The sequence below is a fragment of the Canis aureus genome, chromosome 24 (genome assembly GCF_053574225.1).
Source record: "Canis aureus isolate CA01 chromosome 24, VMU_Caureus_v.1.0, whole genome shotgun sequence".
Taxonomy (NCBI): domain Eukaryota; kingdom Metazoa; phylum Chordata; class Mammalia; order Carnivora; family Canidae; genus Canis; species Canis aureus.
In genome coordinates, this window is record NC_135634.1 from 21185273 (window position 1) to 21208362 (window position 23090).

The window sequence follows — 23090 nt, forward strand, 5'->3', positions numbered from 1 at the left end:
AATAAATCATGACATTTTAATTTCAACTTTAGTTATGGGAAAATGGATTCATCTTTACAATTCTTTTTTTTATTAAGTGAAGAGACGTACATAAAATGATTAAAGTATTTGAATTTAATTAAGAATGATTCTTTTGTCAAATTCAAATAAATTACCTAATACTTCTGTTGGCCACTTTCTTTTCTTTTTTCTTTTCTTTTCTTTTCTTTTCTTTTTTTGAGCACCCAGAGCATTCACAAGACAACTGGGAACAAAAGCAACCCCAGTTTAGCTCATGAGAGCTTATGAAATATAGGTACAAATGTCAAATGTAGAATCAATGCCGAATTGCAACTATGATTAAGATTTACTTGAAACAACACAAATAAAAAAATGCATTGCAGCCTCTAATTGTATTTATATGGATGGGTCATTTAAAAGAAATACTGTTTAACTCAACATAACGTTAAATGATCCAAGTATAAACAGACCATGCCATGTTTATAAATAGTCAAAATGTCTCTCATTCAAAATGCTGGCCCTCAAATAGAGCCATGGATGTTCCATCCACTACATATACACAGCAGATTCATAAAAGGCATGTCAAAAGTTTTTTTCCTTCATTCACTGAGTTAATAAAAACTAACATTTAATTAAAATACATTGAGGTTAATTCTAAAATGATAGGAAATTTCTTTCAAATGGTTTTCACCTTGTTTTTCAATAAATTCTAGAATTATTTACATCTAAGATAAAATTTCAACTTTAATCCTACAATGTTAACTATTCAAATATTATTGACTCCCCTTTTTTAAAACTTCTATACAAATGGCATCTACAATACGTGAGGCTCAACAAGTTGAAAAACAATGTCTTGATCATTGTCCTGCTCCTGTGAGATGTTAAGTAACAACAGAAAGACCACACATTCTGGGGCCTGGAGTGGGATCCGGCTCTGCCTCCCAGCAGCTGTGTGTCGTAGGCATGCTCACTTTCTCAGAGCCCACCCTGCTTCATTTATATAAGGGAGAGGGTAATAACACCTACCTCGTGGGGCTGCTGTGAGAATTAACTGAGTTAAAATATGCCAAGCAGTTAGAATAGTACTGGCACACGGCACTCAACTAATGTGTCGTTACTATATTACAGTTATTATATTAACGTTTTTACTACACTGTCTCTGACCATGTTTGTTGCCCTAAATTTGTCATTAATAAAAAGAAAAATACATTTCTGAAGAGTCTATCTAAATTGCCAACATTCATTTTGGCCCAAAGCTATGACAGGATACCTACACCTCTGCCAACTCTCTGTAACCATTAACCTACTACCCATTACTGTTTCCATCACAGTCCTGAACCAATGCCTTTTTCTTTTTTCTTTTTTTCCAATGCCTTTTCTACTTCTACCTGAACCATCTCTCTTCAATTATCAATTCATTCAAGCATATTCAAATATCTACTAATGTCAAGCACTGTCCAGACATTGGAAATAGAAAGATATAGTAGTATCAGATCCTGTCTTTCAAAATCTATTAGCCTAGAAAAAGAACAAATGAAAAGATGTTAACAGTTTAAAAAATTCCAGAATGAAGGACGTCTGGGTGGCTCAGCCTTTGACCCAGAGCGTAATCCTGGGGTCTGGGTTCGAGGCCCACATGGGGCTCCTGCAGAGAACCTGCTTCTCCCTCTGCCTGTGTCTCTGCCTCTTTCTCTCTCTGTTTCTCATAAATAAATAAAATCTTTAAAAGAAAACTAAAATTAAATAAATAAATAATTCCAGAATGAAAATATATCTAAGACAGAATATTGGCAAAAAGAAAGGCCTGACATCCTTGCTGAGGAGCGAGTGCGCCAGGCCAGGGAGCTGGTCAGAGGAAGAAAGGGAGGAAAGGCATTGTAGGTAAAGGGGGTGGCTTGCACAAAGGCAGACATGCAGGAATTGCTGAGTGGTCTATATACTAGATAGCCAGTGAGGGCACTGGTATGGCCCTGTGCAGTGAGAGTCAGAGGAGGTGAAATCCTACAGGCTCTTTAGACTGTGCTACACTGTGCTAAGAGTTTTGGACTTCATTCTGTGTTCATAGAGGGCTCTGAAGAGATTTAAACAGGTAAACAGGGGAGTTGGTGGTTCAGATCCATACTTGGGAAAAATCACTAGAGCAATGTGGAGAATAAAAATAATAGAGAAGTAGAAATTAGAAAAAACAGGTATGCCAAGTCCACAGGCTTCATGATTTTTCCCAGTGTCTTCAAAATTAGAACACTCTTACAAAAACTTTGTGTGGAGTGGCCTCTGTTACTCCCATATTTAATGTTGGAAACTGAGCTTCACGAAGATCAAAAGCCTTGCCCAAGGTCACATAATGGTGACAAAATAATAGCTAAGAGGCCCCTTGAATCCAGGTCTTCTTCATCCCACTGAACTTCTCCCAACCCATGAAATTAAAATAAAAGGCAAACTTTGGTCATATCACAGAACTGTAGCCAACCTAGTTTAGCTGGGGCAATGAACTGGACTTGACTAATCAGATACTTTCTGATCGAAACGGCCTAGTACATACACCATAGCTGTACAAAATGAAGTTGATTCAGTACATTTTTATAAACCGCACTTCAGTCCTGAAAGTTGGCTACTATTAAATATTTTTTACCCTTCTCAGTGATGTGCACAAATACCCAAATAATGTTCACGTCCATAAAACAATAAGGCAGGATTTTAGTTTTAATCCATAAACTCTGAACATCATGTAATCTACAACTCTAATCAAAGGTGGAAACTGCCTGGTTGGAAATATTAAGTCTTTAAAGGTAGCAGATTATAATATCAAAACTCTGATTTCCTCAGAATAGTTGGTAAATGGGATGTTCTGGTTAATTTACTATTCTGATTATCTGGAAGGCAACATATAAGCTATATATCACAGAAGAATTACCAATTTTCAAAGCATTATTATAATAAAATAATTTAAAATTAAAACCATATTGAATATGATGATTCATGGTCTTCATTTGAACAGCTGATGGCATTATGGAAAGGTTACCATGGGACAGGTACTCTTCTAAGCTCTTTAAATCTATTAACTCATTGCATTATATTTTACCTCACCAACTCGTTGATAAACAAGAACTGCCACTGTTAAGTCATGAAAAACAAACCCAGTTACTTTAGGTTCTTTTGTGAGGATGAGTGGTTTGGCTTCTGGAAAAATAAAAGTTAGATTTCACCACCATAATTCACTGACTGATTTTCTTTACAGCCTCCAGATAATGAGCAACTTAATCAGCAAACCGCCTCTCTCTACACCATTATTTCACAGAACCATTACTCCTTCATACTTGTCAGCTCTGCCCTTACAAGCTGACATTTCATTATGGCACATAATTGAAAACCTCGCTTTCAGGTAAGTCTTAGGGTCTTTCTTCCCCTTCGATTTCTCTATTTTGACCCTTGCTCCAGAGCCACTATAAAACATCTTCTGTCCCTGCTAGTTACCATCTGCTTCCTCATCCTGTACTCTTAAATTTTCTCCAACTATCATTCTGATTTTCTATATATTCCTTTTTTTAAAAAAAATTTATTTATTTATGATAGTCACACAGAGAGAGAGAGAGAGAGGCAGAGACACAGGCAGAGGGAAAAGCAGGCTCCACGCACCTGGAGCCCAATGTGGGATTCAATCCTGGGTCTCCAGGATCGCGCCCTGGGCCAAAGGCAGGCGCTAAACCGCTGCGCCACCCAGGTATCTCTGATTTTCTATATATTCCTAAAGCTGAAAAGTACTCCTGGTTTGCTGAGATTTTTTTCCCCATTCCTACCTCACTCTACTAAACCTATCCATTTAGTCAACCTGAACACCCCAGAGAAAGCAGTGTCCTCATCCCAATTACTCTAGAACAGAAGTTCTTTGTTAGGTGCATCCCACAAAGGAATGTTTGGCAATGCCAAATTTTTTTATTGTCCACAATGGTCAGATGGAGGGGATAGGGAGGATTTTGCTACTGGCATCTATTAATGGGTAGATTTCAGAAATGCTGCCAAACATCCTACAAACAAACCCTCACCAAAAAAAAAAGGATTATCTAGCCCAAAAGGTCCATGGTTCAAAGCTAAGACACCCTCATCTAGAACATTATCTAAAATCAAGTACCACAATCTTCCACTTCACCCAGGAAGCAAATTAACACAAGACTCTTCAAATATACTGCCATGGTGGTTAAAGAATATCAGATTTGGTGAAGAACACTTTTTACATCTATATAGAGATATCCTAATAGCTCCTTTCATGAGGATTAATTAACACATTTCTAAGACCAGACTTATCATTTAATAGACATTGCTATACCTCACAGTACACCTATGCTAGAATGAGCTGCTTGGCAGTATTTAGAAATAGCCTCATACTATTTCCAATAAGTCATTATAATGGTATTTACAACAGGAATCTACCTGCACTCTAAGGATTCTTTCTACTTAAAGCAATCTATGGCAAATTGATTTCTGTTTCCAGGACAGGGTTTTTCAACCTTGCCACTATTGACATTTGGACTTAATAATTCTTGGTTGGAGAGGGTGGCTATCCTGTGTATTGGAAGATGTTTATCAGGATCTTTGGCCTTGAGACACTAGATGCCAGTAGTACCACTTCCCCCAGTCCAATATGACAAATGTCTCCAGATATTGCCAAATGTCGCCTGGGCAGGGATAGAGAAAATCACTCCCTTACCCCCACTGACAACCACTATTCTAGAACTTTAAGAAACAAAAGCCAGCTTTCCAACCTGGGCCCGAAGGAATGGAATTCTGTAGCAGGATAAAATTCATAGTAAAAAACTGTAGGTAGCATCTATTCAAAATTATTATGTATTTCATACTTCTTATTCTAATAGCACCAAACATACACAATTTTAAAAATCCCTTTCAATGATACAATAACTCTGTAGGATAGTTGCTACTACTTTTCCCATTTAAATATGAAGCAATTAAACAGAAACGTTAAGTAATGTGCCCAAAGTAACAGAGGTAATCTGTGACAGAGCTGGCACTGTAATCCAAGCAGCATAACTTAGAATCTATGTTCTCACTTAATATGCTATACTGTCTCTCATATACTAGCATGTCATATTAATAATTATAAATGATAATAATGAGCATATTACAGAGAACTGTTAATGTCTTTCAATGACAGTTCCTCTGCATCCTAAGTGACAAAACTGTTGTAGACAGTATATGCCTCAAGAAGCTGTTGTGTATTTTCTTACAGTTATAGTCACTGTGCTATAACAATGTCACAGCCTCTGTAACCTGACTGCCTGCTTTCCAGTCCAGGTCCACCACTGTAGTAATTGTTACAGCTTTTCACAAACACTCCAATTCTTTTCTCCCTCTGGGCATATGGCAGGACTGCACTTCCCTACCTCCTTTAAATGGAGTCATCGCTGAGTGACTTGGTTTGAACAATGAAATGTGAGCAGAAGTAAATGTGTCACTGCAGGTAACTTTAAGAGCCAGAGCTTGACTCCCCGTTCCTCCTAAAAGTATAAGTTTAGACAGAGCCTATGTCAGCTGGGGTCTCTTAGTAATTACGATGAGGAGAGCCCCCTGGGACCTCACATTGGCCATGCATCGTGAGAAATAAGTCTTTGCTGTGTTGAGCCTCTCATATTTAAGGTACTACACATATTGTCCATTACTGTACCAAAGCTTAACCTATTATTTCTTCTTTCTTTAAAGATTATTTTTTTGAGAGAGAGAGAGCGATCAAGTGTGGGGGTGAGGGGAGGAGGGGCAGAGAGAGACTCTCAAGCAGACTCCCCTGCTGAGTACAGAGCCCAGTGCGTGGGCTTGATCCCAGAACCATGAGATCATGACCTGAACGAAACCAAGAGTCAGATACTTAACCAACTGAGCTACCTGGGTGTCCCAAAGCTTAACTTATTCTTTTTTTTTTTTTTTAACTTATTCTAAATAATACAATTACTTCCAGATGTGTAACCTTAAACAAGTTACTTAACCTCTCTGTGTCTATTACCTCATCTGTAAGATGGAGATAATAATAACAACTACCATAGGGGCACCTGGGTGGCTCAGCAGTTGAGTGTCTGCCTTTAGCTCAAGTCGTGATCCCGGGATCCTGGGATGAGTCCCCCATCAGGCTCCCCGCAGGAAGCCTGCTTCTCCCTGTGCCTGTGTCTCTGCCTCTCTGTGTCTCTCATGAATAAATGAAATCTTCAATAATCATAATAGCAACTACCTTATAGTGTTGTTCTAAGAATAAAAAAGGGACCCAGGGATCCCTGGGTGGCGCAGCAGTTTGGCGCCTGCCTTTGGCCCAGGGCGCGATCCTGGAGACCCAGGATCGAGTCCCACATCGGGCTCCCGGTGCATGGAGCCTGCTTCTCCCTCTGCCTGTGTCTCTGCCTCTCTCTCTCTCTCTCTGCGACTATCATAAATAAATAAAAATTAAAAAAAAAAAAAGGGACCCAGAACATTGTCTGGAAAACAGTTAAGTATCTACTATTTATCCTACATACTTTTTTTATTTTTTAAGATTTTATTTATTTATTCATGAGAGACACAGAGAGAGGCAGAGACACAGGCACAGGGAGAAGCAGGCTCCCTGCGGGAAGCTTGATGTGGGACTCAGTCCCGGGTCCTGGGATCACGCCCTGAGCCAAAAGCAGATGCTCAACCTCTGAACCACCCAGGGGCCCTGATCCTAGATACTTTCATGCAAGCTAACTTACATTGTCACTATGGTCACAGGTCTTTACAATATGAGGAACGGATATGTAAATATATACACTGTTTCTCATTATTCTAATAATAAAATGCTAAATACAGATCCAAAAGCTAACAAATAATTGACTGACAGGCATAAAAACTGAATAATAAAATGCATGATCCACTTGCTATAAAATGATGAAAAAGGAAAAATAAGGAAGATAGAGAAGAGACAACTATATTTAACCAAACCAACTTTTGCTTATGCCCCATCCTCTGCCAGTACTACACATATAAATATAAACACACACACACACACACACACACACCCATCTCAATGAACGGATTTAATTTGCCAGCCAACTAGAAAGAGATTCATCAGAAGGAGCCAAAAATGTGGTGCCAATTGGCTGTGTGACATGCACAGTAATGTCTACTAATGAACCAGCACCCAAATCAAGTAGCTAGGGATAGAATAAGCAGATAGAAAAGAAGTGATGTGATTCCAAAAACCAACTTGGAATGTTCTAGACACACAGTAAAGGTGATTTGATTAGGAATAGGGTCATGCTTAGAATCATAAAACATTTTAAAAAGCATAATAATTCAAAGACCATTTTCACCAGGTGCTTTATTTACTCAGGAGATCATTACAACTGATTTCAAGAGGAGAAATGGCTGTACCTGCCCATAAGATGGTTCCCCATATCAAAAACTAGCATGCTACAATGATAAAATTCTGAAGTCTTTATTAGACAGTTTTGGGGAAAGAAATAGAGGAAGGCTTTCTTAAAGGTAGAGAAGAACCACATTGACATACTGAAAAAATATCCTACTCTACTAAAAATTAACCTACTCAGGGGGCTGCTATAATAAAATGTATTTGTGGAGTTTTACATATTTTTTAATGCAAATATGAATTAGAAAGCCCTGAATGTGGCTAATGGAAGGGAATGATATATCCAGCTAAATCACAGGTAAAGTGATGAAATCGAGGAAGCTTGGCTGTGGCAAGTTACAGAGCTTTTAAAAAATTAAGAAGAGTAGGGCACCTGGGTGGCTCAGTGGGTTAAGTGTCTCGATTTTTTTTTTTAAAGGTTTTATTTATTTATTCATGAGAGACACACAGAGAGGCAGAGACATAGGCAGAGGGAGAAGCAGGTTCCCCATGGGGAGCCTGATGTAGCACTGGATCCCAGGACCCCAGGATCATGACCTGATCATGACCTCAACCGCTGAGCCACCCAAGCATCACCTGACTCTTGATTTTGACTCTGGTCATGATCTCAGGTGGTGAGATCGAGCCTCACATGGAGCCTGCTTAAGATTCTCTCTCCGTCTCCTTTTCCCTTTGTCCTACCCCTTTTCGCTCCCTCTCTAAAAAATAATAACAGTAATAATTTTAAAAAATAATAATAATTAAGGAAGAGTGCCCTGAGACCAGAAAGGCCAGCAAAAGAATAAAAATAGTGAAAGTCAGATGGACATATATTACTAATAAGCAATTAATAATAAGACTGCAGAGAGAGAATACCCTACAGCACTAATTAGAATATAAGAAACAGGCTTATTTGAAATCTGTGGTTCTTAACAATTTGGGGTAATGGAACCCTAGGAAAGTCTGAGGAAAGTGTGTGGTCCTTCTTTCCAAAAAAGAAAAAAAAATGCACGTACACACAATTCTCTCAAAAACTCAGAAGAGGGACGCCTGGGTGGCTCGGTGGTTGAGCATCTGCCTTTGGCTCAGAGAGTGATCCTGGCGTTCCAGGATCAAGTCCCACATTGGGCTCCCTGCGGGGAGCCTGCTTCCCCCTCTGCCTGTATCTCTGCCTTCTCTCTGTGTCTCTCATGAATAAATAAATAAAATCTTAAAAAAAAAAAAAAGCTCCTAAGAAAGAAAAGAGAAAAATGCCAGAGGTTTCTGGATACTCTAGACTTATGTCAAAGGTCAAGGAGAAGAAATGAGAAAGTAGTAGAAACTTCCTTTTCTGGAACTGGAAGATGCTAAGTTAAACTGTCTGACAAGAGACTGAAAGACAAGAAGATAAGCCAACAGGTCGGCACAGCCTCTATAAGCACTTGGCCACCATTCCAGGGTGCCTCTAGAAAAATGCTCAAATGCTGCCATTTTTTTCTATAATGTTAATGGTGAGAAATGACAATACTAAGACTAGAAGTCCCCCTCCCTCCCCAAAAAAGTTGAGACTGGAATGTTATCTCCAAGATTGTCCAGGGTTGAGACAGCAGCCCAAATCCAGCCTATACAGGTAAAATTCATCACAGCAGGAAGAAGGGAGCCCAGCCAGCCATCCTAGTGTGAAAGGTTGTAGGGAACTCTGGCCCTAGCCATCTTCACCACTGAGAAAAAGACAGAATATTAAGCTGCCATAGATTCTCTGCTGCATTCCCATTTTACCAATACCATGAAACTATAGGACACTTCAGTTTCAAACACAGTACCTTCTTACAGCTCTGTCCTACTAGATGCCTATAAGGTAGACGAGGCTGAGAATTATGGGCCGTTGTCTACCAGGGTAAAATGACTTTCGCAAGATCAGATCTGACAGCACAGAGGTCAAGCATCAGCTCTGTGCTCTCTTCACAAGAAACGAGTCATTGCCTCCTTTATTCTGGCACAACTCAGCCAACTATGCTGCCAGGGTTTATTCTTCCCATCATCTGACTGCTGAATACAAATTCTTATAGGCTCATTAGTTTAGGGAATAGTCACTTCCATTCTGAAAACATGTTGGCTGTGGTAATAGATAGAATGCTGTAAAGAACTCTTTTATGATACCATCTTCCTCCTATTCCCTACTGCCTCACATTTAGTTCTGTCTCCCATTTGTCAGAAGCAGCATTTACAGCTGCCCATTCCTTTCTTCCTATTAGATTTTTAGGCTATTTAACTATTTCAGGAATAAAAACTGACAGGTAAATAATCTCCCAGCTTAGCCTTTCTTTCTTCTTCCTTCCTTGCCCAATTCCAGTCTCAAGATATCATACGGGTCCTGCAAGCATTTTCACAAAAGATAGCTTAACTGCTCGGCACTGGCCTTGGTTAATTCTTATACTAGACTATACTATACACAGACCATACTAGATACATTTGCTCACTTAAGTAATACTTCACTGATCTTTCTTCTTATTCCTCCTCCATGTGGGATTTTGGCCTTTTCACGACCATCTGTGGGTCACTATTTCAGCCAAGACTGCACCAGTAAGAAAGCTTTTAAATCTACCCACTTTGTATAAAGGGAGTATTTTTGTTACCATCACTTATCTCTGTTAAACCATGAAGGATATAATGCAGGCCAAGCGCACAAGCAGCAAGCAGAAAAAAAGCTGAAGTTCAAGAAGTCAAGCATAGACGGATAGAACGAGAGGTTAATGAAGTGATTTCTGGGTTACAAGTGTTGTTCAGAAAACAAAACAGAGGACATCTGTAAGGATCAACCCTGAAACTAGTCACTGCTCCACAATCAGTGTGTAAATATGTGTTTTTACCAAATAACTGTTCAGAGACTTCCAAATAAATTAAAAGGCAGTCTAAGTTTTAAAACTTTAAAAAAAAAAAAAAACTTTTAACCATTCAAGCTTTAGCAACGTACACCTCATGATCAAACATTCCTATATGAATGAAATGAGTACCTTATTTGAGAAGTACTCAGAATAACTGCCATTAATTAATTGCAAATTATAACATGAAACTACCAATGAAAAACTTTTCTTTAAAAATCATTAAGATCTACAGTAAGATTTACAAAGCATAAACCCAAAATAGACATTGGGATATCCAAAAGTGGAATCCTAAGACAAGCAACTTTTTCAAAGTCAATAAAAACTTCCCAAGGTGTTTTATAATAAACCACTTAAGAAAGCAATTTAAGAAACCGTGTTCAACTTGGAATACTAACCTGCTTTATACACTACTCAACTCACTTGCACACCAGCCCCTCATTCAGTACAACGATCCATGTGCTTACAAGACCTAACTGAACTTCACCTAAGCATCATCCTCTCATCAGGAAGGCCCTCCTGAAGTGAAGCCTTCTGTTTAAAGGTTTACTAGGGTCTAAAAAATTCAAATCAGTGCCACTGCTCAAGTCTGTGAAATGGACCAAGTTTAAACATTCAAATTAACAGGAAATACATGCTAAATACTACTGAGAAGGCACTTGAATAGATTCAATAGATTCAAATTCATCCTTCAGCAAATAGGCAGTGAACTTCACCTCCAATTCCATATAGAATTGTTGACATGATTTTGGGAGGTTCTGTTTGTGTCTTAAATTATCCACTAAAGTAAAGGCCTTAGGGATAGAAAAGTGTTGGAATGTATCTGAGCAAATGAAATGTGCTTTGGCATAGGCTTACTGTCAACAGGGGCACACCTGAGCTCTACCTGGGCTGACTCTGAGAAAACCAGCACGTCCTGGAATAGGGCTCCAGAAATGTATCAGGAAAGGGAAGGAGGGAAGGAGGGAAGAAAGGAAGAAAGGAAGAAAGGAAGAAAGGAAGGAAGGAAGGAAGGAAGGAAGGAAGGAAGGAAGGCAGGAAGGCAGGAAGGCAGGCAGGCATCGGAACAACCAAAATGAGAAGGTGGTTATCTTTCTAAAATGAAAAATTAAAGGCACAGGCTGAGATCCTGCTGAAATGTCATTCGTAGTGTAGTCACTGAATACATTCTGCACTTCCAGGGACACAGGAGCTAGTTCCTTCCTACAAGGCCCTCTGACCCTTGGCAAAGTCAGTGTGGGCTTCTCTGTCCTTATGGCTGAAGTCCCTAAGTCTGTTAAGCAGACAGTAAAACAGTAGAAAGCACAGCATCAAAAACTGTTTTCAAAAAATAGGAGATAAAGTTTCAGGTCATTTGAGTTTCTGGTCATTCATATTTTTAATAAAATCTGAAGATGATATATATACACAATAATCCTTAAATGCCAAAAAAACTATAAAGAGGATCCTTTGGTAGGAAAGAAGGGATTTGATTCTTAATCAAATATTTTTCTATTTCAATTAGAATATTTTTTTTAACAGAGTAAAAAAATATAGTGCTAAATGATTCTGTCACTCTCCCCAAAGGGAAAATATTCTGCCTAAAACCATTTCAATCATTAAGCTGATGTGTGATTTAATCACAAACATAAAACTGCTTCCCATGAAAACTCTTCTCCCCCCACAGGCACCTCACTTGTTCAGTGGCCCAAATTCTAGCATTTATGTAATCTTTTTCTATTAGGCAATATTTTTAGGATGAAATATCACTTCTAAAATCATACTCAGAGGAAAGAGAGATTTGAAACATTCAATCTGTGCAGCTTAATAGGTAAGATTTGCATTTACATTTTGGAATTGGTTTCCCTCAAACATTAAGTGTGCACCAGACCTTGTTCAAAATACAAATTCCTGTGTCCCAGTCCCCGGAAATCAAAATCTCTGGTTCTGGGCTGGGACTAGGAACCTGCACTTTAAATGAGCACCCTGGCGTTTTTCATGCAGGTGGTCTTGGAAAATAGCACTGCAGGGAAAAGAATTCATTTCCATTACAGCTGTCCAGTCCTCAAGCCCCTTATCCCAACTCCATGATTTTTTTTTTCATTTGACACTTTTTAAACAATCCCTAGTTGGATTAGTGTTTCTCAAGGAAAATCTTTGAAATGTCATTTTCACTGCAACTACAGAATAATAATAATGCCAGAAGGCAAGACACAGCAGAGATGGTGTAAGAGAAAGCTGAAAAGCTCACTTGCTCTAAGGAATCATTTAAAATTAGGACTAGATGGGATCTTGACCATTCTAGACCAACTCATTTCAATCTTTAAACAATATTTTAAGCACTCCTCTGACTATTAATTTTGTTATCTATGTTCTCCACTTACCTCACTCATGCTATAAAGCGAGATGGTGCCTGAAATTTAAATCAGTCTCAACAGATCTTGCACTGGGTTTTCATTAAGTCTTGCTTTCATTTACTGTGTTTTCTTATTTGAACTTTTTAGAAACAGAATTGTTTATCCATTTATTTCATTATTTTCCATAAGATGACTTAAAATCTCCTGGAAATTCCCACCCACCCAAATGTAATTGTATTGACTACATACAGTAAACTTATATTTTTAAGTCACAAATTCAGATTTTCACTTAAATAACTGCAGACATGGCAGGCTACCCTGGAGTTGCCAAAGTCAATATGTTAAGTCTGTCTCTAGGGCAACAGACTAAAGAGTAGTAAATGAGGTTTTGAACTGCATTCCTGTTCATTTCTGATTTAGCAACAGGCTTCTACATGCTCCTATTATGCTCTGGCCATCCCTTTGTCTGGTCTCAAAATTACACGGAGTAACTTTTTGGTGGTTCTACTTTTTTTTTAAAGACGCTCTATTTCAATTTTTCTTGCTGTTTCCACATACATTATTTTTTTCTAATTTTCACTCTCAATCATTACAAGCAGCTGCCCTATACAAACACACATACGTACACGCGCCTCGCCACCATTTTAAAATTTTTCCATGTGAATTGAGGACTGTAAGTATTCAGTGGCTTAATTAGAAATCTGCAAACCCCTTCACACAATGGACGAGTGCTGATTCAGTAAGTACTTCCTGCTGCTTTTGTAAAAGCTCTTCCCAGTTTTTTTGAAGCCACTACACAGATGATCTCTTTCTACCCAATTCTAGAGTTTCACAATACATCTTTTTTGTGGACTCAAGAATACATTATACTGCTAATGCCAGAATGTCAATCAATCTAAACTTTCCTAGTCCATAAGTTAATAAATTTAAATTCATCGAACTATAACCAGCATTACTTGAAGGAGAAAGACATGTAAAATCCAGTGTCCTAACTACCCAAAATGCACATGGAAATACTTATGATAAACTGATATGTATGTGAAGGATATCTAATGAAATAATATATAGAAGAGAATAATGATTTTTTGAGTTGCACAAATTTAACCAAGACACAATGACAACCCTGCAGCACCAAGCTTTTCTAAACCTAGTCAATGGTTTTCAGTTCTGTTGTTCTAACCTAATTCCTTTAATATCCTAAATTGTACTATCATTTAACATCCTATTAATAAGAAACAAAGAGGGTGGTACATAAGACTCATCATGAAAAGAAACACTGAAACTCATCCAGTTTTTAGTAAAGGTTATGCAAAAACACAGGTTACATACTTATATAAATCACTTAACACACAGAGGTTATACACTACAGTAAACATACCTCTATTCTATAAGCAGCTATTCCATCATAATGATAGCACAATTGGCACCAAAAACCTGCTAAAATAATACATTTATCTTTTGTATTACAAACCAAATTCCTAAATTGGTCTAAATTTGAAAACAACTTGTGTTTACCATAATAAGAGTAGTTTGTTTCAAAGATTAAAGGAAGAATAAACGTCTCAAACACAACCTTAACTACCAACTCTAACAAGGTAATCTCAAGGGAAGAAGTAAAATGGTACTGTCAACAAAAATCTAACAAATCTACTTGGGTTTAAGCCTATGTCCATGCATGAAATGTGAACAAAATGCCCTAATGATGGCGCATACTGGAGTCAGAGCACAAGCCATATTAACCAATCTTAATTGCATACTCAAACGTCCATGTTTCAAGTCTCTATCTATCATTCACCTAAATCCACTATATTTTGATAGCCACAGATGAAGTAAACCATGTTCTCATACCAAGATTAGCAAAAACAGTCCAGAAAGCAAAGCTCCAACTGTCCTAAAATCACTAGCTATCTATCCTCAAGATCCTGTTTTTGCCTACGTGGAGAAAAACACACAATCCAGTTATAAATAGAGCAATGATAATAAACCTCAGTTTCTGCTACAAATAATATGGTCAGAAATACAGCAAATGCAGCTGAAAGAAAAAGCAAAATCGCTGTGGTAGGTTGGTAATAAAGACTATAGTCTTGTAACTGTGGAATAGCCTATAAAATGAAAATGTAATTTATAAATCATTTTTAATGCTACCAGAAACCAAAGGAAGGGCAATAGGGGAATATTTACACAAGACCACCTTCAAAAGATTCCAATAAAGCTGAATCTACTGAAGAGAAAAATGGTCACATTAGTTTTTAATGAAAGACAGGTGAAACATCTCTGTTCATTCACCTGTCCAGATAGCAATTGCTGAAGCTGAAAAGAAAAACAGTTTTGTCAGGTGTGTCACATCCATTGTAAGCTGCAGCAACTGAAGACCTGAGAGGTAAAAAAGTACTTCAGAAGCCCAGATGGCACTTCTACCTGGCCCCTCTACCTCGCCTGTAACTGAGTCATGCAAATGGTATGCTGTTAGGCGAGGTGTTGCTTATTCAAGGTTTACTCTGAAACTCAAATTATTTCATAACACTCAGGATAGGACTCAGCCATAGTTTACTCCAAATTGGAGTACGAAAGAAAGAGTTCATAAAGAGAGCTCAGCTTTCCAAAAGTTAGATTTGGCAGTGGTGGAGGGGAGCGGTGAGCTAGAGAACATAAATTTTCTGTAGTATGTTTTAATCTTTGTATGTACGTGTGTTGTGCAGGTATTATCACTGAAGTATCGAACTCTGAGCTGGGAGATCGTGCAATCGTGCTCATCTGCATTCTGTCACTCTGTTCTGCTCCATAGACACTGATGAGGTCATGCTTAATGGCCAAAAAATTCACTACGTGCCTAAAGGATAAAGTATAAAAAGATAGGCAAGCCTGAGGGTGTGATTATCTATTTAAGCATGCAACTGTATTTTAAACATAATTAGACTAATTGCCTCCCAATCTTTGCTGATGCATCTGCACACGCGATTAATTAGAACTGATTTTAAAAGCCCTGTTTGGAATCCTTTGTTCCCCACTTCCTACAAATCAAATTACCAAGAAACAAATTTAATTCTTCAACTTTTATTTTAAGAGAGCCACAAACTTATATTAACTAAGTCTGATCGACTAACATTGTCATTTAACTAGCAATTATTTTATTCTGAAACTAAAAGCCAATCCAAATTTTTTCATCTATAAAATAATCCCAGGTAATATGACAATCCTGTAAAACTGCTATAGAAAAACTTGAATAATTTCATAGCTCTTCATCTAAAAAGGGAAAGTAAAAGGAGATAAAGTTCCATTTTGCAGAAAAATTGCAAAGTATACTTATTAATGCCTCTTTTTACTATGTGTTTTATTCACCATTGGTTTTTCTACCATAATTCTTTAACCATGTGGTTAAAGAATTTTAAAAAGGACATTAAGACATGATGTGCTTACTGGGAAAAGAGGGATGACTATAAAACAAAGACTGAGATACTCAAATTGGAGATTTGGGAGTGGGTAATAAATAGGGATAAAAAAGAGGCAAACAAAAAAAATGAAAAAAGAAAAAACAAGCTTGATATAGTTTAGACAGAGACCATAATGGGTGAAAAGAAGACATGGTCAAAGTAGCTCAAGGATCTTCTCCCATGTAAATATTTACTGAGCGAATGAATGGTGGATAACCCACAGCAACATCAGGGGTATGTACTTGATTCGGGGACACTGATTAACACAGGACACAGCCTGGTCATGTGAGGCAACACTAAAGGTGCAAGCTAGAGCCTGGCTTTAATAATGGGCCTATGTACAGTGACCTTATAGAACTGCCCCAGAATCATTAGTGGGTAGGGGGGACAACCTCTATTTTTTTAAAGATTTTATTTATTTAACACGGAGAGAGCACATAAGCAGGGGGAGCAGCAGGCTGAGGGAGAAGCAGACTCCCCACTAAGCAGGGAGCTGGACCTGAGACTCCATCCCAGGACCCTAGGATCGTGACCTGAGCCAAAGGCAGCCACTTAACTGAGTGAGCCACCTAGGTGCCAGACAACCTCTAATTCTAAGTGGAAAGCAGACCAGTACCAATATATGATAAAACACAGAATTATCTGTTAGTGAAAAAAAAATACAAAGATCCATCCCTCTCATAGAAGCACACAGGGCAACAATGGGAAAAATAAATTTTTAGCAAGCTCTGACTCCATGTCAATAAGCTAGAAAAAACACATACAGATTTAAGGATGGTAAATGATGGAACGTGATGGTGATCATGTTTATAAGTGTCTACACAGAGACACTTAAGTGAATTTTACATATAATGCACATAGATTAGATTAGAAAAAGAACTTCATTTCTAATATTAATCAACAGGCTCAGGACACTCAACAGTATCAACCCACAATTCAGTAGTATTATTTTGCAAAGGAAAAAAATGGATACTTGTAGGCTAATTTGAATCTACACAACATCCCATGAGCAAATATTCTCAAATCACGACACAGCCAAGATTAATAGGTGTTTCCACCCACTCCTTAAACAGTTTTAGGTACAGAAAACAATGTCACTTCTCTTCTAAAGAATATGTTAAGCATAGGAGTTTGCAGAAATATATGAAAAAGACAGTGCTCCTTTCCATGCTCTCATTATCTTGGGTGTTCTGGGTAGCTTTAAATGTATGAGTACTGAAGTATGCTGACAGTATCAGTTATAAAGGGTGTGTATTCATTTCCAAAAGCTAAAAACAGAGATAGTGCTATAGTTTGAAATCATGCTGTTCATCTCTTGTACTGGAAAAAAAGGCTCATGGCAAAATTATTTTTTAAATCATTCCATTTTTACATTCATAAGCCAAACAATACAAAATGAATTCCTAAGGAAGCAAATATGACACTTTAATTCACTTATCTATAAAACTTTTCAGTTCTAACTTAAACATCTGAATGATCAACAATCATATTCCTATTTGCATTATTTTTTCTTTTTTTTAAGATTTTATTTATTTATTCGTGAGAGACACAGAGAGAGGGAGGCAGACACATAGGCAGAGGGAGAAGCAGGCTTCATGGAAGAAGCCCAATGTAGGATTCGATCCCAGCACTCCAGGATCACACCCTGAGCCAAAGGCAAGTGCTCAACCGCTTAGCCACCCAGGCATCCCTGAATTATTTTTTCAACATGAGGTTTGCAGAGTTATTAGGGCCAACATACATCAAGTAAAACTCATTCACTGATTTGTTAATTAAACAAATTCTTACCGAGGGCGTACTGTGTACCAGGCAGTGTTCTAGCTGCTGGGTATACTGACAGCAATAAATTTAATCAGTCCTGACCCTCATAGAGCTACCGTCTATGGGGGTGGGGGTGGTGACAAAGTAAACAAGTAAATATATAATTTTAAGTGGACATAAGTGCTATAAAGAAAATATCAGGGCACCCCCGGTGGCACAGCGGTTTAGCGCCGCCTGCAGCCCGGGGACTGATCCTAAGGACCCAGGATCAAGTCCCGTGTCAGGCTCCCTGCATGGAGCCCACTTCTCCCGCTGCCTGTGTCTCTGCCTCTCAGTCTCTCTCTCTCTCTGAATAAATAAATTTAAAAAAAATACTTATAAAAAAAAAAAAAGAAAATATCAGACTAGAAGATTGAATATGGTGGCCAGAGAAGACCCTTCCAAGGAAGTGACATCTGAGAAGAAATCAAATTGAAGAAGCAAACCATCCTGGGGCACCTAGGTGTCTCACTCGGGTAAGTGGTTAAGTGTCTGCCTTCAGCTCAGGTCCTGGGATGGAGCCCCACCTCAGGCTCCCTGCTCCTTTGCCTGCCACGCTCCCTGCTCGTGCTCTCTCTGTATCAAATAAACAAATAAAATCTTAAAAAAAAAAAAAAAAAAAAGCAGCCATCTTGAAATCTGGGTAAAAGCAGACCTTCCTTCCTGGTTCCATGGAGAGTGAGTACAAATGGCCCCAGGTGGTTTGATGAAGAGCAAGAAAATTTGTATGGCTGAAGCAAAATATATAAGCTTAAACGATAAGGTAGAGGAAAAGATATGGCTCAATCATACTGTTTCAGTCTAATGGGCCATTACATAGTTTTAAGCAATAGAGTGTCCCTTCACATTGAGATGTAAGGGAACGCCAGGAGATGCAAGTAGAAGAGGAAGATTAGTTAGGAGACTATTTCAATAGCTCAATCTGATACTCTATAAATACTTTAAGCCCTTTAGATTTTGTGGGGGTTGAGGAGCTAACTTCTTAAATTTAATTCTATTTAAAGAAACAGACATAAAGGTGTGTTTATAGACTTTATACCACACATCCCTCTCAGTGACTTTGTTAAATAACTCAAAACTATTGTTTCAAATAATCTGTCAAGCTGCCTTAAAATCATGCACAAAACAAGATGACCATCCTCCTAGCTTTTATTTTAACTACATGAAAGTCATGTAGGAGTGAATAGTTCTTTTGTCCTTAAACAGGCTATTTGAAAAACAGAAGCATACTGTCTTTTATTGTCAATTCATGGTTCACAAAGCCTCTGAGGTTGGCTTTCGTCCTTCAAAAGCTTTTAATGGACAGGTACATTTAAGCCTTATTTTATGGGCTGTGAGAAATGGAATGCACTGGGAGCGGTCCACATCTCCCTTTTATGAAAGGAAAAAGATATCAGCAATGCAGAGTGACCTCACCTATAAAGAATGCATCAGTGACATGGAACAAAGGTGGCTTCCTTCGTAAGGAAACACAATCTGTTTCAAAAAACTGCTTCATTTCTTTTGAATGATTTAGGGCTGCACAGTCTACCAGAAAGAGTTCTAATCTTTAACCTCTATTTATTTTATTAACAAAACCGATTGTGATACCATTCTTTGTTCAAACCTAAAGAAAGCCTAGTATATTCATTAATCAAACCGGTATACTGTTCAGATCACCTTTGATCATATGTGTTTGTGCCAAATAAGGGTATTTATCAGTTGTAGACTATAAACAATAGAATGCATATCTACAGAAATAAGAACTTTGGTATGCTGTCCAGAGACTCAAGAACTTTGTAAGATGTGGAAAATAAAGGCAATTAACCCGATGTTTCAGTATATAAAAGGAAGCCCAGCATTTTCACATTCTAAGGCATCCTGAGTTTTCCAGCTTATGAAATTTACTATAGCTTGCTTTTTTCAGTGGTATCAATGCAAAATAAGTTATTCAAGAAAAGAATGAATTCAATCATTGCTAACCTAGATGCAACAAACAGAGCAGAGTTACAAAATATCAGTTTACTCAAATTCATTAGCTCACTCAACTCATTAGCTCACTCAAGATCACAAAACATCATTACATATTTTCCCTTAAGGGCAAGTAATAAAGAACTTATTTTCTTGAATCAGATATACATTTTTCCATGTGATCAGCTCATAAATGATTTCATGATCATGTAAGTGTGATTTTGGAGTCAAACTAAAATTACTACTATTTTCATCCTAAAGCTACAGATATATCATTGTGATCTAATTACTCCCCACCTGTGCAGAGAATATTATCCAGTACATGGCTGCCGATAATTAGCAACTCTGCATGCTTCTCAGATGACACTTGACTAGGAAAATTGATATTAAGTATTAAACTATAAATCGGGGATCCCTGGGTGGCTCAGCGGTTTAGCGCCTGCCTTTGGCCCAGGGCGCGATCCTGGAGTCCCGGGATCGAGTCCCACGTCAGGCTCCTGGCATGGAGCCTGCTTCTCCCTCCTCCTGTGTCTCTTTCTCTCTCTTTCTCTCTCTCTCTATCATAAATAAATAAATAAATCTTAAAAAAAAATAAAATAAAATAAACTATAAATCAACTTTAGTCTCAATCTATCTTTAACCCACCTATTCAATTCTTTGGCTTAATATCCCAGTCTGTCCGGTAAGAGTACCAAGAAATGGCGACCTTTCACTCCAGACACAAAGAAATGTGTACCAATGACTGATAACATGCCTGCACTAAACACAATCTCTGTTTTCATACATTCTCAATTTTAACATATATCACTAAACATAAACCACGTTAAATAAATCCCAAGCTGGTCAAAAGCCTCCATTTACAGAAGGGCTGGGTGGCTCATAGCATGGCTGCATTTACACAGACAAGACGCTAACTAATTGCTAATGATGGGTACCCTCTGCCCAGATACTAACCTGACACCACTAAATTGGAAGGAGAAAGCCACCAGCAAGGACTGACCAATTTACATATTGGGTTGATGTGAAAAATAAACTTGCTTCTCAGTCCAGGAAATAAAGAAAGCTGGGATCACAAAAGAAAAACGTACATAAACCTAGCAACATATGCAAATTTACATAATAAGTATTCATAGAGTATTCTTACCCCTTCCACACCAAGCTCTTCATTCACTGCATACCTAAAAACCACAGCATGACACATTTCTAAAGTTACCAAGCCTTCCTAACATGCTGCTCCTGGAGATATGCCATTCTCTTTCATCTATAATAAAATGTTCGGTGGATCTAGTGTTACTTATTTGTAGGTATCACATAGCTTAGTCTCCTGAGGGGTAATAATAACTCGAGGTATTTCCACACATTATAGTTAAATATTTGATATACTAACAATCACAGAATATCAGCCTTGCCGCTACCTGACCTAGAGAGCCTGGGGTCCTTGTCATGTTTCATATCATAGCTGACTGGCTTATAATTTGAGAATTGGAAAGAGTCACTTGGGGCTAATTTATTCTTCTAACTGCCTTTTTCCCCCCTTTCCACTTCATTCTCGAGAATTTTAATTTTATTTTGAATGAGCATGTTGCCTCTTATGGGAATTAGAATGTGGAGGTGCTATTACAAACCACATCATTACCTGTGCTTCCTACCATCCACAGGATTACCTACCATAGGAATTACTTAGTATATAGAAAATCTACATCAAAACAGAGGCCTTTATTACATGTAATGTTTGCATTCCAAAAGTAGATATGCAAGCAAAGAAATCACAAGGTGTTTGGTAAAGATCAGCTTGACTGTTGGATAGCTAATTCCTATTAGATCCATTTCATTTTCCTCTATGTCAGAGCGATGGGGTGCCTGGGGGATAGGAGATAACAGATCACATATTTTAACTTTTGTGAAGGCTTCCGATTCAATTCAGCAGAACATTCTTTCTAATAAACTAGGAAAACATGATTTCCAGACCACCATGGTGGGTGTAACACAAATGTTTTGAGGGCCACCCTCAAGTGAACTATTACTCAAGATCCAGTTACAGTCAAGTTTCATGAGGGTTTACCCAGCCTTTGGGTAATACTTTCATTGCTGACTTAAATAATGGAGAACTGAATATGATTAAATGCACCAAAAATATACATGTGGTTAGGCACTCTCTCCGATGAAGATGTAATTGTGTTCAAACGGACTTCGGGATTCTGGAATGCAAAGAATCTATCAATCCCATCAAGATGTACACTGAGTTTTCAACAGTAAAGAACAGAAAAGAGATATAAAACACAAGAGTTCCTGCTTTCAGGTTATTTACAACTTGGTTCAGAGACAAAACTAAAACATAATTAACTAAAGAACGACCAAAAACCTAATGGGGGCAGAGGATACTCAAAACATATATGATAAACAGGTTATATATGTGTTTAAGATCAAGCATCCATATAATTACAAATACCTATTAAAGAGATAGCATTTTGGATTGGCATTTTTCTGTTCCCATCGATAGCTGCAAATTGCTGATGCTGCCATAAGGATTACAGAAACAACAGGAGGCAATTTAATTAGAAAGGTAGTAAAAACTAACCACTCAAGTAAGAGGTAGGGGGAAAACAAATTTTATATAAAAGAAACTCTGAGGGTCTAGGCAAAGTATGAATCAGCAACAGTGAGTTATTTTTAAAGATACATAAGCATCAGGAAGTACAAACAAACGAGCAGCCAGCTCAGGAGGATCATGTGCTAGCAGCCTTCCACAGCACGATGGTCTAGTTGGGACTTTAGTACCATGCTAAGAGCTATTCTGGACCTGAACCCAACCAAGATGAGGAGAAGTTGGCCAGCATCCAAAGGAAAACGACGAAAATGATTAAAATGTCAGGAAATGAGTCCTAAGAGGACCTGTAAAGGAAATGCAGTTATTTAGGCCAGATAAAAGATGGCTGAGTGAGGAGGTCAGCCGCACAACCGCCTGCAAGGTTACAAGGAGAACGTACAAGGGAGCACTTCTTTTCCATTAAGGATGAGACTAGAGGAATGTGATTAAATTGCAAGGACAGGGATTTGTATTTGATACAAAAGAAGGAACTTCCTGGCGATGAAGCTTGCAAGTCACAGGAATAAGTTACCAACCAGTTTTTGAAATGCCCCTTTCAAGAGGCTTTTTAAAATACAGTAGATGACCATATTCATAAAATATTCACTCAGTGTCCTTTTTTACCCTTCAAACTCAGGAAGTGAATATTTTAACTATAAATAGAAGCTCCATTTAACAAAAAAAAAAAAAAAAAAACCAACTTGCTTCAAGTTGAAGCACAGCAAGGCTCTTGACTATTGCAGCATTTTAAAAATTCACCAGAAA

The 23090-nt window shown here is 38.0% G+C and overlaps 1 protein-coding gene across 2 annotated transcripts in view; it reads right to left on the minus strand.

The window, feature by feature from the left end:
* Positions 1-23090, minus strand: part of SH3RF1 (SH3 domain containing ring finger 1) — a 180177-nt gene that overhangs the window by 142407 nt on the left and 14680 nt on the right. The gene's annotated exons all lie outside the window — the stretch shown is intronic.